General features: G+C 32.4%; 1 protein-coding gene across 2 annotated transcripts in view; it reads left to right on the top strand.

Moving 5' to 3' along the window:
- The first annotated feature begins 14,410 nt into the window (after nt 1-14,410).
- Nucleotides 14,411-16,726, top strand: part of LOC149480297 (uncharacterized) — a 57,826-nt gene continuing 55,510 nt past the window's right edge. For both annotated transcript variants that reach the window (XM_089706457.1, XM_089706458.1), the window contains exon 1: nt 14,411-14,612. The gene's annotated coding sequence lies outside the window, so the exon portion shown is untranslated. The remainder of the gene's footprint in view (nt 14,613-16,726) is intronic.

The raw sequence follows: 16,726 nt of genomic DNA, 5'->3' as shown, positions 1-16,726 counted from the left end.
ATAAGACCCTCGTTTGGTATAGCTGGTCAATTTTAGGGTCCCTGTGTCTGTATGTAATAGAGCAAAATAAAGATGGAAATCTTTTGTATTTTTATTTTTTATTTGTTAAGTGACTTGGAAAGAAAACATCAAAAGCGTTTTAGGGTCTACTTTTATGAGTTGGATTCAAATAAACCTGCCTGGGAAGTATGAATGCCTGACGGAATTATCCTCAATGGAATAAGAGTGTTTATGTTGTGAGACCTATTTGGTAGACATCGGCGGGAATTAATTCCCGCACCGAAACTAAAACTACGGTAATATTTTAGTATCTCTCGTTTATGAAATTATAAAACTAAACGATAAAAAAAAAAAGTAAACTCCTTTTTAATCCTTTTTAATAAATTAATAAAAAGTAGATAATTACGAATTAATTCTGTAGTGTATATGCTATAAAAATAATTTATCAACATCTTTTTGTTCCAGTAGCGATCAATAACACGTAAAATGTTTTCTATAGAGACACGTTACGTTCAAAACATTCTAAAACTCTTTGGAAAAGTACAATAAAATCGTTAACAATATGACTCACATCAAAATGGTTAATGATGAGATTCCTGCATAAATACTATTACATATGGAAAAAAACCTAGGACTATAACACTTAACAGCTATAGAGATGGATATTGTTACAATTTTAATTGATTATTCTAAAAAATTTATAAAGTTACGAGAAGTGTAAAATCTATTACAAACCATATCAAGCCCTATTGTTCATTCATTACTGCTTTAATCTTACAATAACAATGTGGAAATGTCTGCAAAATGTCCAGAGGAATATTGAATTGAAAATTAATCAAGTTTTTCAAGCACAAACCGTGGAAATGATATAATTAAATACGACTGCATTGTTACAGTTCCCAGCTCGCCTCGCGTCCCGCGAAGGGGACGTTTTGTACAAAGCTTACAATTCTACCAAGACTGTTTATTGTGTGACTGTGTACTTATTTTAAACGTAAAATTGAAACGTACAACGGATTACGGAACCCACATGCATTACAGACACCTGCTTTACATTGTCGCTTAATTTAAACATTGTTTTTTTGTTTGTATGGCATAAAGCATCTCTTAAACTCGTTTTACAAGGAAAATAAAAAACTCTAGAAACAAAATCCCACGACGATAACTCTTTAGCATGTTTTGATCACCTGTAATGAATAGAAAAAAACATAAAAAAATTGACACGCACCAAATTAGTTAGGTAGGTAACCACTTTTATATTTTTGTATCAATTTCCACGGACAGCTGACTGAGTAATTAAATACCTACAGTTTTTCATTTCTTAGTTGTTTTCATGTATAATAAATAAATAGTAAGTAATAGTAGTATAAGTATGTAATCACTAATCATATTTAAAACAACGATAAAATGTAAACAAAAACATTATTATAGCCATGATGATATTCGGAATGATGTACATACCTTGTTCCTATCCTAAGGGAAGATACTGTTTAGGGTATTCGAATTTATGTTTGAGTAAGGGCCGATTTTTCAATGCTTGGTTAAAACTTATCCGTCCAATAAAGTATTACGCGAATGTCACGTAAACTGTCAAATACGGGCAATTAAGAATACGTTTGGTAATGGTAGTTTTATACATTATTCGGCGAATAAGTTTTAACCAAGGATTGAAAAATCACCCCTAAATGTTATTACCGTAGGTACCGATAGGTAGGTACTTTTATCATAATCTCTTTTTTGGTCAGTCGAGTAAAGACAATAATCCATTCTGCAGGTTTGAGTCGCTATAAATTTGGAAGCAGGTATAATTCCAATCGTGGTTATTTATAATCATAAAGCAACTGGATAAAAAACAATTTTTTTTATATGAGTAGGCCAATTTAGAAATAATTTCCCCTTAATATAGGTAATATTTAAGGGAATTTTTTTTTTAGTTTTATTTTATTTACCTTGTGTTTTGTACAAAATACTGTCTGTGTTTTATTCATCCTACTAAATCTTTCGATAATATAGAGTGTAGAGATATAGAGCGCTAAGAAATTTTCTTCAGGATTATAATAAAAAAAAATCCTTTGGTAAATTTAAGTACCTACTTATAATTTATATTTTTAATACTGAATGATAGATCGAGATCTTCGACAGCAAATGCATTAATCCATAGGTACAATAACGACGCTTCTAACGGCAAAAGAGTTTTATTTTTAAAATGTCGCGAAGGTAATAAATTGATGATGATTGATGTAGACTAAATGTAGAACTTTTTATATGAACTAAGTAATTCTTATTCTGTAACTAAGTATATTATATGTTTAGTGTAGTAGTAGGTTAAGAATGGTTATAAATAACATGAAATATTTCGCTTTGTAATGATTTATTTGTAGAGTGAGTTGTTCGAACAATTTAAAAGTATCTTTTAGACTCAGATAAACGAAAACGAACGGAGAATTGAATTTTACAGAGTTTTTGTTTTAAATCTATCTAATTTTGTCACTTGTATATGAATATATTATACATATGTAATAAACAGTAAAATTAAACTTAAATGTTATAGGGAAATAATAAAAATGCGCTGGGTAGAGCCTAGAGGTGAGAACAAAATAAATAGGTTTATTTAAATACATATGTACCTACGAGTACTTACAACCTGCTTAAGATATTAATTATATGAATGTTTATATTATGGATATGATTGATTATGAATGTAATCATGATATCATTCAAATTTTAAAGCGAAAATTATAAAAATATTATAATGTAGTAACGTTTATTCGATTATTGAACGCCTTGAGAAATAATTTGGCAAGAAGTGTACCGATATAAGATACCATGGCGCCGAACAGGCGTTGTGATTTTAACAACTTGGCTGAAGGCCCGGAATAAGTAATGGTTAGACATCGGATTATATGCACTAACAAAATGCCAAAATATGCATGCAAATATGCACTAAAAAAGGCCGAAATATGCACTAAAAACGACTGATATGCCTAAAATATGCACAATACAAAATCAAAAAACCTTTATTTTTTTTTAATTTAAATCAAATATTGTACAAAAACAGTGAAATTTTCTTGAAATTAACTATAGTTTTTGTGCCAATATACAATTAAGCATTTTTACCAAATTTTCGAGCGCAATTTTGTGCATTTGTCACCCGCGAGCCCTGTGTTGCCACCTTAGACCTTTCCGGGCTAAATCTAGCCCTTTTTTGGAATTCAACCCGTGTTTTAAGTTTTTAGCCCCAAAAGGGTAATCTAGCCCTATTTTGAATGGCTCAAAATTTACTTCAAAATGGAGCCCATTTTGTAATTTTTTGCCATTTTACCATGCCAAATTGGGGTTGGTTTACTCGCTGAGCGTTCTGATTGGCTAATAAAGGTTAGTCGACCAATCAAAACTCCCGCTACTGAACGAAATATGCACGATTGGAGAAAAAGGCTATAATATGCACTAACGCCGTAATTAGAGAGTTTTATGCATTTGCATATGCAAATATGCAAATGCATATAATCCGATGTCTAGTAATGGTACTTTATTTTTCATCCCACGAGTAATATTCAATCAAAAACGGAATAAATTATTTAAATAACTATGCAGTAACATAAATAAATTTGTCATGATTTTTTCATTATTCTTATTGAAAGACTAGCTGCTGACTGCTCCGCGCGATTTCACCCCCGTGGCCCCACTCCTTTTGGTCGTAGCGTGATGATATATAGAAAGAAGAAGAAAGAAAAGACATTTATTTCTAGATAAAGGTACACACACAAGAAGAAAACACAAAATAGAAGAAAAAAGAAAGTACGATACATAATAAAATTAGACATAAATTAGACGCCATGTTTGTTGAGAATCTGGTACTGTGTGTGCACTGCATATCCAGAAAAGGGTCTTGACTCAGCTTTCTGCCATAATCGCAGCAAGCTGCGACTACAGCGCTGGTATTCTGTCAAGACCGAATGGAGGGTGTGCTTTCGACTTTCCACTGATTTGCTACAGAAAAATAATATAAATAATAAATAGATAACTAATAAAAATAATAGATATTAATAAATAAATAAATATGAATATGAATTTAAATGATAAGAGATGCGGTGTTGATTGGTTGATTGGTGCTTTAAATACTATGCAGTAACTACTGTTCTGCCAGAAGTAGATGCTTTAACTTTTGTTTAAAAGTGATTTTGGATCGAAGTTGACGCAGAGGCGGCGGTATATTATTCCAGCATTTTGTGGCACAGTATTTAAAGCAACCACGAAAAGCCATGCTATGATGCTTCGGTACTGAGAGTACATCAACATTAGATCTTAAAGGATTCCGACTTGTGTCCTTACGCCAGACAAGCTTCTCAAATAGATACAATGGGCGTTTAGTTTTCACAAGATCAAACAGGAAGCATGCCATGAAGAGCTTGTGTCTATTCCTCATGTTAAGCATCTTTGAAGAGTTAAGAAAAGGTGTTATGTGGGACCTGGCAGGAATATTAAAGCAGAATCTGGCACAGGCGTTCTGAACTCTTTGCAAAAGCCTCCGTGACCGTTCCAGTAGACAAGACCCGAATACGTTAATGCAGTAATTGAGTCTAGAAAGGACAAGGGACTCGCACAACACAATTCGGAGATCCGTATTAATAAAGGGACGCAACTTATACATTACTTTTAGACGATAGAAGCACCCTTTAACAATCTCAAGAATATGGCTTTCGAATTTGAGATTACTGTCAAAGATCACTCCCAAATTACGAGCCTCTTCCACTTCTTGAATCGGGAAGCCATCAATGGATATTGACAAATTCAGATTTTTTGCTTTGTGAACCTGCCCCTTTGTCCCGATAATCATATATTTGGACTTGACGGGGTTTAATAGCAGAGAGTTGTTAGATGCCCAGGTTGCAATACGACTCAAATCCGCTGTGAAACCAGACAAAGTCGCCGCGACGTTATCGTATTTTATTCGAGAGTATATTTGCAGGTCGTCCGCATATAGATGGTAGTTGGAGTTGATAAGGCACCGCGTAATGTCTGCTGAATAAATTATGAACAAAAGAGGGCCCAATATCGAGCCCTGGGGAACACCACGTGTCAGCAAGAGCTCCGAAGAGACGTTAGAAGAACCATCGTTGTTGTTCAGAATTACCCTCTGTACACGGTCTCGCAAGTAACTGTCAAACCATTTGCAAGCGCCGTCATCAAATCCATAAAAGCGAAGCTTACTGATCATGAGTTCAAAATTGATCGAGTCAAAAGCTCTCGAAAAGTCCAACAGTGCGAGCAAAGACGCGCTGCCCATATCTTCATTAGATAAGAGATCGTCTACGACATTCAGCAGTGCCGAGCAGGTGCTATGGCTCTTCCGGAAACCTGATTGGTACTTCGGTAAGATATTATTCTCTTCACAATAAATAACTATTTGATTGTACACGATTCTTTCCAATAATTTTGAAAAATATGGAAGCAAACTAATTGGCCTTAGGTCTTTAAATTCTGAAGGTTCATTGTTTTTAGGTAGTGGTCGGACTAAAGCTATCTTCCAAGCAGATGGAAAAATTAAAGTTTCAAGTGAACGATTTAGAATAGCGGTCATGGCTTTTAATGTGGTTGGCAATGTAAGCAAAATCATCTCTCTCGATATTTTATCGTGGCCTTGCGCATTCGATTTTATCGCAAGTATTAGCTTTCCCACGGTTTCCTCGTCGACAGGTTATATAGCATATAACCTTCCTCGCTAAATGGGCTATCTAACACCGAAAGAATTTTTCAAATCGGACCAGTAGTTCCCGAGATTAGCGCGTTCAAACAAACAAACAAACAAACTCTTCAGCTTTATAATATTAGTAAGTATAGATTTGCACGTTTTAAGCAATAGAAAATATCAACATTCCAATAATATTTATATAATAAATGTTGTATAGTAAAATACATTCTAACAAACTAACAAATGAATTAATTTGAATTTAGTGTTTGAATAGTAACGGTTGTTTTGTTCGCGTGGATATAAATTGCTATGCGTGTCGGATACAGTTAGAAACTAGGGCTTATTCAGGATGGGTATTAAATAGGTTAGACGCATTTCTAAAGCACATTTGTGGTCTACTCTCATAGAAAATTGTTTAGTATCGTTTATTGATTGCTAAGAAAATGTAGAGGAGTAGAAGGAATTAAAAAGATAATGTTGCAATAGAAAATTTCACAACCAACTTTTTAAATTATAGCTTAAAATATTATCAATTTTAATTATGTTGTACATTATTTTATAGAGATTAAGGAACTAATTTCATTTAGAGCTTCGATATATTGTATAATCTTCTTTTTGCATACCACGTAGGTAATATTGTATCGCATATTTCCTGTTTATACATATTAGAATTTCGAATCAATGCGCGGCAGAAATAATTAAAAATGCTCACAGAAATTCTTGAATACTAACACCGACTATTGAACACGAAAAAATGTTCATCATTTTTTATAGAAAAAAAAAATATTTTAATAAATACAAGAGTCAGACTACAACGTTGGGGTAAACCGAATTTCAAATACAGTATAGTTTTAATTTCACTGTGGGTTTCTTGAGACCTTAGACTTTAGATTTAGAGGTAGGTACTTTTGCCTAGAATCCGGCTTGGTTTTGAAATCTTAATGTGTGTCAGAGCTTATTTGGTATTCCTATTCCTATTCCATGTAAATTATAGTAAAAAGAGAAATACTACTACTAAATAACATTTAAGGATGATATAAGGATATTTTGCAGTCAATGGTAGATTAATTAATATTATTAGATTTTAGTTATCACGAGGTTGCATTTTATGCATAGATCATCTTACGTATCAATTTCTTTATTAACTGAAAAAAATAAAGTTATATTTCTTATCTTCTTAAATTCCTTCCTTCAAAATAATTTAAGTATTTGACTATCAACGAGTTGTGCTGAACTTTGAAACAATCAAATATATTTCTAAAGCTCTCCATATTAAACAATGTTTGATGATATAACACATTTCATCATCCTTATATGATGATTAGAAATGTGTAAGTACATAAGGATGTACCTACTTTCCTTATCAACGTCATAGCGGATCAAAATTTTCTAGTCACAAGTTCATCAAAAATACCGTCTACTATCCTCTTCTATTGGCCTACATTACGTAACTTTTACAACAAAACACTGAGTCAATGGACAGGGAATGCCCAATGTCGTTCATTCATCGACTACTCGAGGCCTTATAGGCAGAGCGCTGGTTGGGAGATTGTTTACAGATCATATTTCAAATTATAGTGTAGCTTCGTTACTGATGACTCAGATGTAAATGCGTAATTTTGTAAGTAATCTACAATTAAAGTAAGTTACGAAACAAACATTTCTCAATAATATACAATATTTATATCATAGTGCTTTCTGATGTTGATTACATTTTCTTGTTCGTTTAAAATGAATGCATAGTTTGCCCAAGAGTTTAAAATAAAATAAAATCTATACATATTTCATTTTACAACTATTACGCATCGGTCTCTCGGACTATGATAATGTAATAGTCGTGACACCGATTTTGAATCCGGCGTATTTGCCTGTATGCAAGTATCAGGTTTAATTCGTATGACGGTAGATTACTGATGCAACATCTAAACTGCATACAGTTTAAAAAATTATAACTTGAGTTTTTTTTTTAATTTTTATTAAATAACTAGATTGCTGCAGACGATGTTCGCTCTGAACGCCTCTATAGTCTATCATAAATAATTCAAAGAATATTATAAATGTTAAATTTTGTAAAATAGTTTTAGACCTAACCAAGTTTTAGAGAAGTTTGATTGAGTAGAGAATTGTATAGAAGGATTATTCATGATAATAAATTGTAACGAAGTCAAGGGAATACATTAAAGTAACTTTTTACACTAATACACACAATAGAAAATAATTAAAATGAATGGTGATGATAAAAAATAATTAAATACGAAACCATTATCCCAATTTCATAATAATTATGTAAATCTGTAACACTTGTAAAGATAAACTATTGATAGGTAATATCATGTTTTTTTTTTGAAAAACCAGCTGCTTGAAACTGCATCGTGCACTAATTCGATCTCATAGATATTTAATTCAATAGAAGATATTGCGTGCTTCATTATATTGAAAATACACCAATAACAGCTATTACAGTTACTGTACTGAGATCTCGGAATACTTGTAACCTACATTTAGATACAGTTAGAACTAATTTAATGGAAACAACTAGAGAATGTACTTACGAATGGGAAATAGATTTTGTACGTCTATCTCCAGCTAGTTTATTTCTGATTGGATTGATCGTTAGAGCGTATACGCACTATGCGGGTAGCCGCATTGCGGGTAGCCGTCCGGCTGACCGCAAGCACAATTATGTACGTAATATTCTTTCTATGCGCACTGCGATGCGGCTACCGCAGACCGCACAGTGCGCATAGAAATGAATATTACGTACATAATTGTGCTTGCGGTCAGCCGGACGGCTACCCGCAATGCGGCTACCCGCATAGTGCGTATACGCTCTTAGACCTAACCGATTCTGTTTAATTCGCATTGATTAGGGTTTAGTATGCCTGTAATTAATGTACAGGTGTGCCCTTATTAATGTAATTGGGCTAGATCTCTTCTGAATTTTGTATGTTGATTGATGATACTTTTTGATTTGAACGTAAAGAAAATAAACGGCCATTGCATTCATTTTCATAATTTATTAACCTTTATGTCACACTTTGTTGTCAATCTTCTCTTTATTTATAGTTCATAGGTAGATTGATAAGGTTGACTTTGGAAAATTTTATATTTGGCAAAATATAGTAGGTTTGTACATTGTTCTACTTCATAATAATGTAGGTAAGTATTAAGAATTTTAAGGAACCTCGCAAACTGCAACTTGATTTTATCTTAGTGTACGTTTGAAATGTATCCTTTTGTTACGTGCAAATCAGACTTGCTACTGTTTCTTGAAGCTTTACACGAATTTTACCGCTGCAAAACAGATATTTTAGACAGCTTGCAACACCACACTTTAAGCGATTCGTAAACGGGCTGTTTGAATGGCGGATGCAGAAATTAACATAATATTTACATCGAACTTCTTCTCTTCCTTCAACATTTATAGTATAGTTTTATATTGTAGTATAGTTATTATACATGTATGTATAGTTATTTATGTGCATAATATAATGTACTTTTTGTGTAAGTATCTATCATACTTTTTTATTTTCATGTTTATATTTAAATTCTAATTTTATTTCCAAAATTTTATTTACTAAATATTTCGCTTTTGTAACGCTTGGTTGCCTGGCAGAGATCACTGCTTAGTGATAAGGCCGCCGATTGTACTACATCTTTCTTGTACCATATTTTCTTCTTATTGTTTCCTATTATTAAGTGATTGTATTACAATAAAGTGTAATAAATAAATAAATAAATAAATTTATTACGGGATAACTACAAGTAGGTAATAACTCAGTTATTGAATTGTGGAATTGAGTTGTTTCTTAAAGAGTTATTTCAGAGAGTAGCAAAATTTTTAACAAGTATTCTAAAGGCAGCGGATATGTAAATCTGCCAGTCATATCAGCTGGTTGCCATAAATGTAAATGTTAACAACCACAATTGTTCCATCGCCATAATTTGTTTAAAATTAATATTGTTAGTTACTATTGGGATAAAAAGTTTATAAGAGGCACGTTATATTCCAAAAATGGAACGTTTATTGTATAATACTCGTAGATAATATTATTATAATTTTGCGCGAAGTGGCAGTTGTACCCACCTCAACGCTTCGCTTATGAGGCGTGCAATACTGCTGATCAATGATGCCAGCATAATCTAAAATACTAATTAAGTATAAATAATAAATATAATGATAAGTTTTGTGAAATGAAAATTGAATTTATATTATAGATAGCAGCAGAAACAGCACTATACGTATAAATACATACAAATACAATGATACAAATTGATAAAGTTTAACGGCCTTAAGTAAATTCGTGCATCTGGATTTGAGAATTTGCAAGGATAGTCTTTGATTGCAAGATTAATCTTACGTTACAGAACACAGGAAGTAGAGACGAATTGACTGCTCCGTGCGCAAACAGCCTTAAAGCTAGAGTGCGTCGCTGACAGTTCCCGTGACACTGACAAATTGGGAGTTGTGGAAACGATCCCACTCACCCATCAATCTTCACGTACCACGATCGATCGGCTACTTTTCCTACGAGCAAGCAACAACAGCTTATTTACGCAAAAACTTTTTGACACATTGATGTAAATGCCCAGTTTGGGAAGAGCTTAAATCACGAAAACGGCGCAAAATTTCATTTTCATTTTAATGTTGGGAATGCCAAGGTAATAAAAACGCGCAGTTTGTTAGCAAATTTTGGTCATATGAAATTATTTAAATGAGGACTTTCCCCAGAGTGTAATATATTAAAGCAAATTATATTCGTCTAGAGTCTAGACAGACTATTAATTGTCCTTTTTATAGGCACGTGGGACATAATTTCAGAATAGTATTTACATGACAAAAAGAGAATTAGAATTTAAATGGAGATCTTCACTATAGGTACTACTTAATTCTAAAAAAGGTGAAATAAATATTTGTAATATCTGTCTTTCCATTCAGCATATAAATTATAAAACATAAATTTTGATATAATATCCGAGAATAAGTATTCAGAGACAGAAATAGCGTTGCAAAATAAAAGATAAGAAGAGTTTGACACAAATTATTTCGCTGTTTACTTTCGATATTATCAATAAATTATGTATCGAATAAACAGCTGTGTTCTTGAATATAAAATTGTCAAACAAAAGGAAAGTACGCTATTCAAACTTTGGTCGACAATGACCCAAATTTAATATCCGCCTCTTTGTTGAACTTTAATTAACACCTACGACATTAATGTTCCTAATATTACTTATATAATAAAATATGTTAATTAATCATAAATTAAGAAAGATAGCAAATTATGGACATTTATGAAGTAGCATAATTTCAAAATAACTTTGATTATATTTTTTATAAATTGATAAACAAAACAAAACTCAATAAAATGTACATAATGCTATAATCTTCAGATGTTATGCAGAACGTGTAACAAAGTGTTTGAAACACGTCATAAAAATGTTCATCAGAATACAGTACCTATAGAGCTTTCAATCAAAATATTTTTCAAATTGTAAAGCGAATACCTACTGAATAGACATCCCAAAAGGAAGAGATTAGTCCTTATTTAAAAAGCAAAAGCATGAATAGCATAGGTACACGAAAACAAGCATCGAATGGGGAAATCAATCTATTGAGGTAGAAAAGGTTAAAAAAGTAAGGTTTAAGCATCAGGGAATGATATTGCAAAATTTTAAAAGGGCTATCATTATGCTATTCCCAAAAATAATCCATATGAAAATCGCACTTTTTGTGTTAATATTTAAACTCTGGATGCGTAAAGTGGGTAGGTATGAGTTTTACTGTGCAAATTGCCTCGATATAAAAACCTCTAATGATGATTGCCGTCGTCAAGAGCGCGGCTGATGAATGGTTCGCTGGCAGAAGGAATAATTTTAAACATTTTTTAAACCATATTAAACTTTTTAATGAAAATGTGAAATAAATAAAAAAAGAACAAACGTTCGTGTACCTATCACAGAAATTGGAACGTTAAAATAAGGTTAAATGTAATATAGGTTTTATGAGCAACTAACGAGCCGTGTCACAAATACGATCACGTAAAATTGTTGAGAGACAAAATATTATAATAGTTAATAGCATAGCATACTGTTATTTGTTATAGAATAGAGTATTATTTAATCGAATAAAACCCATATTAAATCTATTTAATAAATATGATGCATGGATGTAGCGAGAGCATACTCAAGTTTAAATTGTAATTAAAATTAAGGTTGGCAGGTAAGAAATAGCAAAAGTTTGTTTGGTGGTGGAATGAATGGATGTTTGTAACTCCATGCAATGCTAGAGTTTAATGAAATATGGCACAGATATAGAATACAGGAATACCTACAGTCTGGAATAGCACATGGACTTCTATTTATATGGTACCCTGTACCATGCGAGTGAAAATGAATACTAAAGTTAGTGATATATAATTTACGAAGATAATATTATTAAGTTCATTAATTTCAATATCAGTAAAACAATATTTAAATAAGCAACTATACCCAACCAAATCAAACAAAAACAACATAAAAAGAGCTTCGAAAATTTAGTCGCTCTAATTAAGTTAAAGTTTTGTTCGTAGGTAAATTAGGTCAGTGATTACAGATAAAATGAACACCGTGCGTAACAGTAGCGGATGTATACTATCTTTATAATTAAGATTAATCGCTATGCATGTAAATGAACAATAGAATATGTCTAATGGTGCATTTGTATTAAACACATTCCGCATTCGTGCGAATAGCGAGGCGAATAACGAACACGCATACGTAAACAACTTATAGCTATTCGCCTTGAGAGTTGAGAGTATGTATCGATAAAATATTACAATATTTCTATAGGTGTTTGCAGACGTAATCACAGAAAAGACGAATGTGTGAACAGTGGTTCGCATCGACACTCGTATACGAAGACGACTATATCGAATATATCGTCGAGTTAGCAAAGGAATAAAGAACACGAATGTGTGAATGCACCATGAAATGCATTGGTTATTTAGTATTTAGATGTGTTAAAATTTAAAAACTCTAACAATTATTTGAGCTATTATATCCTTTGTACTTTAGGGTTCTTATTCTTAATCTAATTTAATTTCTATTAGGCTAAGGAAGTTAGATAAATGAGAAATTTAAATATAAATGACTATTTATTATCTAAATAACTTCATCAATACCTATTGAAAAAACATTCTACATTCCCGAACACAAAACGTAATGTCGTTTTGCTAATTTCATACTTTTGAGTCCTTTATGAATTTTTATGAAAACGGCACGAGTTCCTTTGACTCATTTGTACAAGCGCGGCGTGGCTGACGTGCTTTGACAAAACCCTGGTATGTGCACTCTGAATTAATATTACCGCACTCTCATTATGTGGTTAGCCTTTTTATTTCTGGAAACAATCCTTGGACAGTTTTGTTTTTCTTGGTGAAAAGATACCTGTTTATTCAACAGTCGTAAATAATAAAACTTCTAAAAAGATGACCCAATACACTTTTTGTAAATTTTTTATTGCATTTGGTAAAATGATTCCAAAAGATTGTGTTGATTTGTGTTAGTTTTGTGTATCAGAATATTTTTTTATAATAGCGTACTTATAATATTTCGTATGATCTATATCTCTACATAGAGTTGTGGTAGTTACACTACTTTTTGGTAACACAAGCGCGGCTCAAAGGATTTGATTGATTTTTGCTTTGTTGGATTAGTGTCCGGTTTCATGAGGATAATACCTAATTGTGAGATTTTTTTTCAAATGTACCCAGTCGGAGGTGTGAGCTATAAGTTTATACTAAACTAGCTGCGCCCCGCGGTTTTATCCGCGTGGCTCCGCTTCTGTTAGCGTGATGACTTCCTCGATAAATGGGCTATCTAAAACCGAAAGTATTTTTCAAATCGGACCAGTTCCTGAGGTTAGCGAGTTCAAACGAATTGTGAGCTTTATAATATTAGTATAGATAAATTATAAGATTCTTACTAGAAAATAATAATCTGTATAATGTAGTGCTAAATCGAGGAAATATATTCGGAATTGGAAAATCGTGTATTTATTTACGTCCTACGCATTTTCGTTTCATAGAAACATGATGGCTTTCACGCAATTTAGTTCTGTCTGCCTTCTCTACCATTCTTTGGTAGTTTGATAATTTATTATAAAGGACTATATTTTATAAAGAATTGGTTATTTTTACTATAATTATAAGAGCTTTTCTTTAGGTATATAATGCAATATAATGCAAATGAAAGCTCATTATGAAATATTTGAAAAAATTTCACTGTCGCGAAACACAGCACGATACAGGTTTGAAGAAGTGCATAGGCTATACTATAAGTATTTAGTTTTTATCCCGGGTCAGCCAGGACGGAGCCATTTTGAACAGATAGCCTTAAATATTGCGCTCTAAGTGAAAGTCGACTGAAATTCGTGTTAATTGAAGCGATAACACTAATACTTTCATCAACATGCATTAAAATCCTTAACGAGGTTAGCAGCATCCAAATCTGCGCTTGAATCGAAATCCACAATTCGTTTGTTTATGTCATCATAACCTTTTCGAGCATTCGGCGGGAACCGGTCCGGTCACTTTCGCACAGAGTATAAAAAAATACAGATAATCGTTAGAGTGAGTCAGGGATCACTTTTTTGGTGCTTTCTCCCACACCTGCTCACTTCGATCACGGATATGAGCACTTTCAACTGGTGGAAAATGGGAGCAGTGTTTTGCGTGGCCTTGTTTCGAAGTAAGCGCGATGCGGACTAGCAAGTAGCGAGGTAGCCGGCAGACCCGACCAGTGTTGGTTCGACTTTCTAGCGCGTTATACGTACCGTGGTGTATAGAAATCGGCGCGAAATCCATCGCGAGTGTTTTGTGTTGTGTTGTGACTGTGTTCAGGATCTTGCAAATCTGGAGCGATACGCGTTTTTTGAGAGGTTCGAATTTTGAATTAACTTTTTTTGTTGTATTTTCGGTGGATTTAAAAAATTTAATATGTAGTTAACAGACGCCGCGCCACGAAATGTGAAAGTATGATTTATTACGATTTGTATAGCAAATTTACTCGAATGGTTGAATAACACGGTGCAAATTTTGATTAAACTTGAAGTTATTTACATAATTTTGAAATTTTTCCATGTTTTTATTTTATAACATTGTTGTTTTCAACTTTTTTACGTACTATAATTAATTATCTCTAGGATATGGTAATATTTCATAAAGCTCTACTATTTTTAACTTACGATAAGTACCTATTTATTAATATGTATTAGGTATGTAGGTATGTCAGAAGCAAGTTCAAAAACTGATTCATTGCCTTATGCTATGAACATTTATTTATGGTCCATGTGTAAAAAAGGATAGTTACAGAACGTAAGCTATTGATGTAGAGCTCCTGACATAAATTTATACAAATAAAATAAAATAAATTACTTATAGTACTTATGTCAACGTACTAGATTCTTGTTCATCGAAGTCCAAAATATCCAAATTTCTCTCTTTTAAACTGTTTAATTATTAATAGGCATGACGAAAGATTTTCAAAACCTCTTCCATAATGTGTGTATACGTGTATTAAACAAGAAAACCCCTATATTTCGCTAATATACTTAAATTTAACGAAGATAAAAGCCATTTTTCAAAAAATATTTATTAACTGTGCTAAAACAGCTCACAGGTGTCATGGCGTAGGCGTGACGTCACTCTTACGTAAATACGTAATTATCTGCTGCATTGCGAAGCAAAATTAAACAAATATTAAATTATTAAGTGTTATAGAATGTAATTTCAAAGTTTATAAGTGGTGTGCAGTATTGCAATGTGAATCTACATAAAAATAATACCCAAAAAAAGTGTTAGTAATTGTTTAAAGTGAGAAAATAATATGAAATGATTGTATAAATTTGACGCAGAGAAACCCGAACCACATATTCGTGAATTCGCAATTATATTTCTGTTCTGAGTCGATAAAGCATACGTGAAAAAATAGAAAATAAATAAAAATGCGTATTCTCAGCATATTCATAACAACAAAATACACCTGCCGCGAAGTTGTTGTGAGTTGTTTACGTAGACGTGACGTCACGCGTGTTTCAGTCAAAATGGCCGACTGCAGAATTTCAATGTTTTATTTTATTGATAATCTCATTAATCTTAATGTTTTTAATATTTCTAAGTCACTATTTTTAATGTATATATTATACATTTTCCCTTAAAAACACTAATTCGAACATTTATGGATACTGTCGTCATGCCTATTGTCCCAAGATACGGAACTTTTCACACGTGTGTCCGACTCGCACTTGGCCTCGTTTCCAGGCTCATGACGCATGTTAGGTATAGGTTAAACATGTTCCTAGTTACTTAAATTATTTCTAGGAATATACCAATCAAGCTGCGCTTTTAGGCGCTTTCATTGAAATAGCGTGTTATTTACGAAGGTCAAGTATAAAGTGAAAATAAAATAATTGTACCGAACTTCGCTTAATTTCTAATTCGCATGCCGGGAACTTTTAACCGTAACTGCTTTTGTTCTGCTAACTATTTGTTCTATCCTACAAGTAATTTCCCGTGTTAGTGTTTGTAATAAATTTTTTCTTCATGAATTTGCACCAAAATTTAAAATGTAGAGCTTCTTAGATAATAATCTGCAATCAATTTATTTATTTTTTACAAATGTCAATCACAAACATTTAAAATTAACATTGTGGGTGCAAAAATATATTCTTTTGATAATTTTTAAAAAATGATTTATAAAAGATTTTTGTAGTTATAATTATATAATATAGGTAGCGAAGTTCAAATTTAACAGAATACATTAAGTAATAGTTACCTGTCTACATAGTAATTAATCATTATTAAAGGTCTAAGAATTTAGGTATTGTGAGCTGTAATAATTACTACGTTTTCGTTAAATTTGGGGCGACAGAATATTAATTATAAAGCTTTCAGCTCTTTATATAGCGCTCAGCTTTGAGGTTTAAATATCTTAATCTTGGTAAATATTCAAAAGAGGAAAGATAATAATTAACTGCTTCGTAGTTACACAAGT

Source organism: Colias philodice, chromosome 18 (assembly GCF_061535455.1).
Source record: "Colias philodice isolate Cphi_HAF_F1 chromosome 18, ilColPhil1 Martin Lab GWU primary, whole genome shotgun sequence".
NCBI classification, from domain to species: Eukaryota; Metazoa; Arthropoda; class Insecta; order Lepidoptera; family Pieridae; genus Colias; species Colias philodice.
The sequence above is the reverse complement of the archived record's forward strand: the minus strand, read 5'-3'. Positions and strand labels throughout refer to the sequence as shown.